This window comes from Chiloscyllium plagiosum, chromosome 22 (genome assembly GCF_004010195.1).
Source record: "Chiloscyllium plagiosum isolate BGI_BamShark_2017 chromosome 22, ASM401019v2, whole genome shotgun sequence".
NCBI lineage: Eukaryota > Metazoa > Chordata > Chondrichthyes > Orectolobiformes > Hemiscylliidae > Chiloscyllium > Chiloscyllium plagiosum.
Window position 1 is genome coordinate 57,633,196 of NC_057731.1, and position 8,355 is coordinate 57,641,550.

Sequence of the window (8,355 nt, forward strand, 5' to 3'; positions counted from 1 at the left end):
TCCCCACCCCCACCCCCCTCTAGCTTATCTCTCCACGCTTCAGGCTCTCTGCCTTTATTCCTGATGAAGGGCTTTTGCCTGAAACGTCGATTTCGCTGCTCCTTGGATGCTGCCTGACCTGCTGTGCTCTTCCAGCACCAGTAATCCAGAATATTTTTCCCAGTATCGAAATGTCTAAAACTAGAGGGCATGTATTTAAGTTGAGGGGGTAATGTTCAAAGGAGATGTGAGGGGCACTGTTTTTATACAGAGATTATAGGAGTCTGAAACCCACAGCCAGGGGTGGAGGTGGAGGTAGATATGATCGGGGCATTTCAGGGACTTGTACTGTTCTCTGTTCTAATTAGTTATATAGTGAATCTAGCTCTGATTAACCATCACTTCCAATCATTTTCCGCAATACTTTTCATACTGAATGTGAGTTTAAATCCCAAAATCAGTGGATTTGGACTGGACAAAATCTTAAAAGTTTGAAGTTCAAACCAATTACAAGCCTCCACCACCTCCCTCATTACCCTGGTTTCACAGAGAAGGGACAAAAGATGGTCAGTGTTTTAATAAGGTTGGTAACCTCAGTTTTAGCCACTGTATTTGGGTGGGCGTATCCCTGGGCAAACCCAGGAGATGATGGGAGTGTGAGGGATAAGAGGTTCCTGATACCAAAGCCTTCTCATCAAACCACAGTGCCACCAAAATAACCCCAGTACACTCCACCTTGCATTATCTCCTCTGTACCCCAATGGATGTCACGCATTGACTCAGGAGTCAATCCTCCATCAACCCATTATTCTTGCCACACCACATGATACGACTTCTGTGCAACCTCTGGATTGCTCCTCACGTGAGCTTCAATCAGACTGACTCCCGATGGGGAATTCTGTATGTACAGAGTGGAGCTAAAGCTTAATGCTGTGCAGAGAAACATGGGTTTCCTGACAGACGGTCCCCAAGGTCTAACCCTGTCTGTTTTTTATGGTATTTCTCTTATTTTTATTCTGCTGGAGGATCCAGCCCCTACAGGACTCTTTCTTCCACAGCTGCTGTACTTTGAGGGGGATGGCACAGTTACAAAGTGCTGCAGTTCTGTCTGATGATTTATAACTCCCCTTTCTCTTTGTTCATTGTTCAGCTGATCAAGGCAATGAGGTAACTCAGAGTCAAAAAGTGTGGCGCTGGAAAAGCACGGCCCATCAGGCAGCATTGAGGAGCAGAAAAGTCGATGTTTCGAATCTTCTTGATGAAGAGCTTCTGCCTGAAACATTGACTCTCCTGCTCCTCGGACACTGCCTGACCTGCTGTGCTTTTTCAGCACCACACATTTTGACTCTGATCTCCAGCATCTGCGGTCCTCACTTTCTACCAATGAGGAAAATCAAACAGCAAAGCAGGGCTCAGCTGTGAGCCATCACAATCTCAAATCTCTCCTGCTGTTCAGCTCAACCCATCTGGGACGAATAGCCAGAGATTGGGGAAAGCAATAGCCTAGTGGCAATATCGCTGGACTGTTAATCCAGAGACCCACGTTCAAATCCTGCCATGGCAGCGGGTGGAATTTGAATTCAGTAAAAAAAACCTGCGTTAAGATTCTAATGCTGACCATGAATTGGAAAATTGTTGGAAAAACCCATTTGACTCACTGATGTTCTTTGGGGAATGAATCTGCCAAACTTGCCTGGTCTGGCCTACACATGACTCCAGACCTCCAGCAAGGACTCCTAACTGCCCTCTGGGCAATTAGGGATGGGTAATAAATGTTGACATAGCCAGTGATGCTCTCAGCTCATGAATTAATAAAAGAAAAATCCTGAATTAGCACTGCACCACAGCACTGGGTAATATTTTCAAGAGAAGAAGGAATGATAAAGACCATCTTCTGCAATCAGACTATAGCACTATCGCTTATTTCTGAGCTACATTTTGATGATGAATCCAGTAGGCTATTGAGTCAGGTTTGTGACTTTTCTAGAAGGCAAAGTGTTGGCTCATGACAAACTGCTCCCTCCTTCTATTTGTCATTATCAATGACCTACAGAAAGAATGAATAATGATCCCTGAGACTTAACAGTAAGCTGAGCTGATTAATGCAGCAAATATCTGAGTAACACCTTCGACACAAAGCTGCAACCTATGATAACAACTCATAGGCAGCAGTGAGTGTGAGGGTTGGATAATGACAGGTTTGGCCTGGAAAATTCCACCTTCATTTGCCTGTTAAAACTAAACGCATGGAACTCCCACTGGAGCACTGAGCTCAGTTCACTCGAAAGAAAACAGCTTGGTTATCACATCTGAGTTACAAACATATGCATGAAGGATGTTTCACCTGCAGTAAGCTGATTGGCAAAAGAACCTGGGAAGGGGATATATGGGGAAACTTTCATAGCGTGCAAGTTGCTGTAGTCCAGAATACATGATACAGAGGGATTGTGGAAGCAGTTTCAATAGTAACCCTTGAAAGGGAAACTTGAAAAATATATTTGCAGGGCTCAAGGGAAAGAGTGGGGAAGTGAGACTAACAGCATAGCTCAAAGAGTCAAACAGCATCCCTTTGCAGACTGTAATTCAATGATTCTTTCAACTTTGTTTGAAAATATCTGGTGGGAAGTGTGAGCTCTTAAAATAAAAGGCTTATAATTGTTACAGGGGGAAAGTGAGAACTGCAGATGCTGGAGATCAGAGTCGAGAGTGTGTTGCTGGAAAAGCACAGCAGGTCAGACAGCATCTGAGGGGCAGGAGAATTGACATTTTGGGCAAAAGCCCTTCATGAGGAATGAGGCTGGGGGCCACAGAGGTGGAATGATAAATGGGAGGGGGGGGGTGAGTATAACAGAGTGAGATAAGTGGATGGAGGTCGGGGTAAAAGTGAGAGATTGGAGAGGAGGATGGAGCGGATAGGTGGGAATGACGTTGGACAGATGGGGCGGATCATGAGGACGGTGCTGGAAGGTTGGAACTGGGGTCAGGTGGGGGAAGGGGAAATGAGGAAACTGGTGAAATCCAAATTGATGCCCTGGAGTTGGAGGGTCCCAAGGAAGACGATGAGGCGCTTTTCCTCCAGGCGTCAGGTGGTAAGGGAGCGGCGATGGAGGAGGCCCAGGACCTGCATGTCCTCGGCAGAGTGGGAGGGGGAGTTGAAATGTTTGGCCACGGGCCAGTAGGGTTGATTGGTGCGATTACAATTATAATTGTTACAGCTGACAGAAATAAAATGTTACATTCCACAATTAACACGCAAACAAGAAGTGATATTGTGACTGGAGTGTTACCCCTGTTAGATCAGATGCCATTACCTGAAAATCTGCTATTTCATATTTGAAATTAACCACCATTTCCTTATTACTAAGAGTTAAAGCTAAACATTTGCCCACGTCATGTCTCTCAGGATATTACAAGGCACCCAATGAAGCATTTCTGAAACATTTTCTCTGTTGTGTGTGTGACAGGAAATTTGCACACAGCAAGCTCCATACACAGCAATCTGATTCTAACTCAAAAATCTGCTCTAGTGGTTTGATATAGAGATAACTGTTGGCGAGTAGAGTTGCTCTGGGTCAGAAGATTCTATGCCTCCTGCCACTCATTGCAAGATAAAATCACTCGCCTTTTTCTTGCTATCCCCAAGGCTATTTTTTTGAGACATTTGTCTTTCTGGAAAAAAAACAGCCAGGATTGTCTATAGCTGCCCAATTCCAACTTAACACAAATTACAGGCAATGCTGACAGAATGGAAGCAATTCTAAGGAATGTTGAGGAGTGACAGCTCTGACAGAATAGAATTTAGATTGATTTTCTCTTTATTGTCATGGTCGTTGACTAAATCATCTGCGATGTCCTGGCTAGATTCAGAGTTCCTATCCTTCCTCCTGCTGGGGAAGGCGGCCCACATAAAGGCTTCAGCAGAGCAGATACTCAGGCCTGGTGGAAAGTCAATAGCCTTATTGCACAGTAAACCATAGCTGGTTGCATTGTATCTGAGACACATGACGGTTCCTTATGAGACATCAGGGTCAACAAAAGAGTGACTACACATTGCTGCTACTGAGATATTCTCACACCCCACTAGAAAGAAACACAGAATGAGGAACAGTCCTTTATATTCTAATGGGCAGTGCTTATCTTGTGCAGTCAGTTAACCCTTTCAGGTAGTTACTGACTGATTCAACAGATCCCATTGGATAAGACGGTCACAAAGTGAAAACTAGCTGTCCAGGTGTTAATATGGATTTTTCAGCTTCTGCCCAAGACAAATTTATACTTCACAATATTAAAAGGCAAAGATTTTTCCAATTAAAAATGCCAGTGTAATGGTATTTTTTTCCTCTTATTCTTAGGTTACTTTGGTTTTGATCGCACATTGCTAAAACGAAGGCCTCATCATTTTAGGGCAATAAGGTATAACATTCACAGTGTGGTGCAATGAGAACAGGTGGTGCACCCACAGTTGGTATCATCAATGAGAAACTGGGGCCTAAGTATATTTGTGTTCCAAGCTAGATGCCATTTCACTGCACACCAAAATAGAGGCCTCCAGGACTGAACTAGATCCCTTCTCAGACATCAGACCATACAGATGGCAACAACAAGCCATTCCCCCATTGGGAACTGACCCATCTGAGTCAGTTCCAAAGTCCACATATTGAATCATTGAATCCCTACAGTGTGGAAACAGGCCCTTCAGCCCAATAAGCTGCCATCAACCCTCTGAAGAGTAATCCACCCAGATCCATTCTCCTTTCCTATATTTACCCTTGACTAATGCACCTAACCTACACATCCCTGAACACTATGGGTAATTTAGCATGGCCAATTCATCCAACCTGCACATTGTGGGAGGAAACCCACGCAGATATAGGGAGAAAGTACACACAGACAGTCACCTGAGGCTGGAATTGAACCCAGGTCCCTGGTGCTGAACACTAAGCCACCGCTTCACAAAAGCATCAGACTGGGAACTCCATCCAGCTCCACAAAAACAATTCTTGAATTTAAGAACCTTTTCTTTAGGTACCCTTTAGGGACTCTGTTTAAGGCAGTACTAGGCCTGGAAATACTCAAGCCTGAACACTGCATGTTTCAACTAACCCAGAAAGGGATATTTAAAAAAGACCCAATTTAATTGTGGTCCAATTGCTCTACAAATCAGTTAAGGGCCTCAATCATTAGTAGGCTTTTCTTATGCCTGTTTAGAACATAGGCCCCATTGACTTTATTTTTCTTATTGAATGAAAAGTCATCACATGCAGGGAGAACTCACAAAGTATTGAGTACAGGGGTTGGGAGGTCATGTTGCTACTCTACAGGACATTGGTTAGGCCACTGTTGGAATATTGCGTGCAATTCTGGTCTCCTTCCTATCGGAAAGATGTTGTGAAACTTGAAAGGGTTCAGAAAAGATTTATAAGGATGTTGCCAGGGTTGGAAGATCTGAGCTACAGGGAGAGGCTGAATGGGCTGGGGCTGTTTTCCCTGGAACTTCGGAGGCTGCATTTAAGAGGCATTTGGATGGGTATATGAATAGGAAGGGTTTGGAGGGATATGGGCTGGGTGCTGGCAGGTGGGACTAGATTGGGTTAGGATATCTGGTCGGCATGGATGGGTTGGACCGAAGGGTCTGTTTCCATGCTGTACATCTCTATGACTCTATGACTGAGTTTCAATTCATCTCCAGTGATTGTTTCCATTTTATTGGTTATGATTACAAAACAGAGTGATTGATTGTCTTACAGGAGGTGGATGAGGAGCAGACAACACTTTCTAAGCACTTTTGACAGATGACTATGATTTCCCTGTGCCCAATAAAATTCATCTTTCAGAGAGAGAGAGAAGCAGGTGTCACTCACCTCCACCTGAGCCAGGCAACGTCATTACAAAAAACCAAACCCATTCACAATGGAAAAACTGAGGACTGCAGATGCTGGAGATCAGAGTCGAAAGTGTGGTGCTGGAAAAACACAGCGGGTCAGGTAGCATCAAGGAGGAGTATCGACATTTCAGGCATAAACTCTTCACCAGGATGGAGGGCTTACGTTGAAAACGCAGATTCTCCTGCTCCTCGGATGCTGCCTGACCTGCTGTGCTTTTCCAAACCCACACTCTCAATTCCATTCTCCATGGAGAAAAGTACTTGATAGGAATGTTTCTGTGGGAGATTGTGCAGGGAATTATTTTTCCAGCACTCACCTGTTGCCTTTGCTTTCTTCACAGGTGCTAGCTCAAGACAGAAATGAAAGCAATTAACATTTCTATAAGACAGTACCCAGGATCGCCAACCCTCCAGGAATTGAAAAATCAATCTATGTGCAACCCCAGAGGACATTAAACAAGATTTTATTTTTTGCCATTTTGCTTGAACGTTTCTCTTCAGCAAATATAAAGATATTGCAAATGGGGAGAAGGCTGCTTGACAGGAAGTCGGGTAATGAAACTTCCTGTTTTCCAATGGCATAGGAATCCAACTCAGGAAACTGTTGTCATGGAAATTTCTGCAGGAGTTCCTCAGGGTAATGTCCTAGGCCCAAAAATCTTCAGCTACTTCATCGTAAGGTCAGATGTGGGAATGTTTACTGATGTTTGCACAATGTTCAGCACCACTCATGACTCCTCACAGACTGAAACAGTCCATGTTCAAATGCAGCAAGACTTGGACAATATCCAGGATTGAGCTGATAAGTGGCAAGTAACATTCACTCCGTATCAGTGCCAGGCAATGACCACCTCCAACAGGACAGGATCTAACCACAATCCCTTGACATTTAATATCATCACCATCAACACCTGATGTGGTTTCTTGGGTCAAATACTACTGATATGATCTGAGTTCTTCCCTATATGTTAGCTCTTGCGACATACACCACAGAGGCTGGTTCTGGTTGAGACAGATGTCTTGAAGTTTGAGAATAACACTGATAATTTACATTCCTCCACAGTGATAATGTTACACACAAGCTGGGTTCTATGCTGGTAATATCACTGAACATTACACACACATAGTCGAAAAGTGTGATACTGGAAAAGCACAGCAGGTCAGGCAGCATCTGAGGAACAGGAGAGTCGACGTTTCGGGCATAAGCCCTTCATCAGGTTGACTGACCGAGAACATGACACTGACTTCAGATCCTGGATCAGCTGGAAGAGCTGGAAGAGCACAGCAGTTCAGGCAGCATCGGAGGAGCTTCAGCTTCATCAGGTTGACTGACCGAGAACATGACACTGACTTCAGATCCTGGATCAGCTGGAAGAGCTGGAAGAGCACAGCAGTTCAGGCAGCATCCGAGGAGCTTCAGCAAAATCGACGTTTCGGGCAAAAGCCCTTCATCAGGAACACCTAACTGATGGTGAAAGATAAGATCAGATTAGATTCTCTATAGTGTGGAAACAGGCCCTTCGGCCCAACAAGTCCATATCACCCTTCCAAAGAGCAACCCACCCAAACCCATTCCCCTACCCTATATTTACCCCTGAATAACACTGTGGGCAATTTAGCATGGCCAATTCACCTGACCTGCACATCTTTGGACTGTGGGAGGAAACCAGAACACCCGGAGGAGACCCACGCAGACACGGTGAGAATGTGCAAACTCCACACAGACAGGCGGGAATCGAACCCAGGACCCTGGTGCTGTGAGGCAGCAGTATTAACCACTGAGCCACTGTGCTGCCCCATAAATGTCATGATGTCCTGTAACTTTCTTCAAGGTACATTGCCTATCTGTTCTGGAATCTTTGCAAAAGCAGAACAAGACCCACATCCCAGGAATGAGTGAAAATAAACACAAGGATTGATGTTGGCCAAATAATGGCTGGAGGATAGGGGCGAGTCATGTGATGAAACCTCCAGAAATCTCAGCTGGAACCATCAGGATGTACTGAAGTAGTTTCCAGGTAAAAACAATGACTGCAGATGCTGGAAACCAGATTTTGGATTAGTGATGCTGGAAGAGCACAGCAGTTCAGGCAGCATCCAAGGTGCTTTGAAATCGACGTTTCGGGCAAAAGCCCTTCATCAGGAATAGTTTCCAGCCAATTGAAATACAGTTACTGTTCCACTTCAACTGAGCTGAAGCAGAAATCAACCTGGATACAGTTGCATGGTGGAACAGACTAAAGGGGCTGAATGGCCCACTCCTGTTTCTATGATCAGAGCCCTGGGGCCTGTAACATTTAGCTAAGTAGACCTGGGTTCTCTCATCCCAGCAGCAGCCCTTCTGCCAAAGAATGCAGCACAGAAATATCAGTCTGCAGTGCATGCTTGGATCCTGGAATGGGACATGAAGCTGTTTGTATTTTTCCTTTAACTCATTCATGGGATTTGGATATCACTGGCTGGACCAGCATTTACTGCCCATCCAGAGGGCA

General features: G+C 44.8%; 1 long non-coding RNA gene across 1 annotated transcript in view; it reads left to right on the forward strand.

Annotated features, from left to right (window-relative positions):
• The window catches only part of LOC122560991, a 9,526-nt gene extending 3,191 nt beyond the window's left edge, over nt 1-6,335 (forward strand). The window contains exon 2 of the long non-coding RNA XR_006314874.1: nt 6,205-6,335. This is a non-coding gene — a long non-coding RNA (uncharacterized LOC122560991). The remainder of the gene's footprint in view (nt 1-6,204) is intronic.
• The last annotated feature ends 2,020 nt before the right edge of the window (nt 6,336-8,355 follow it).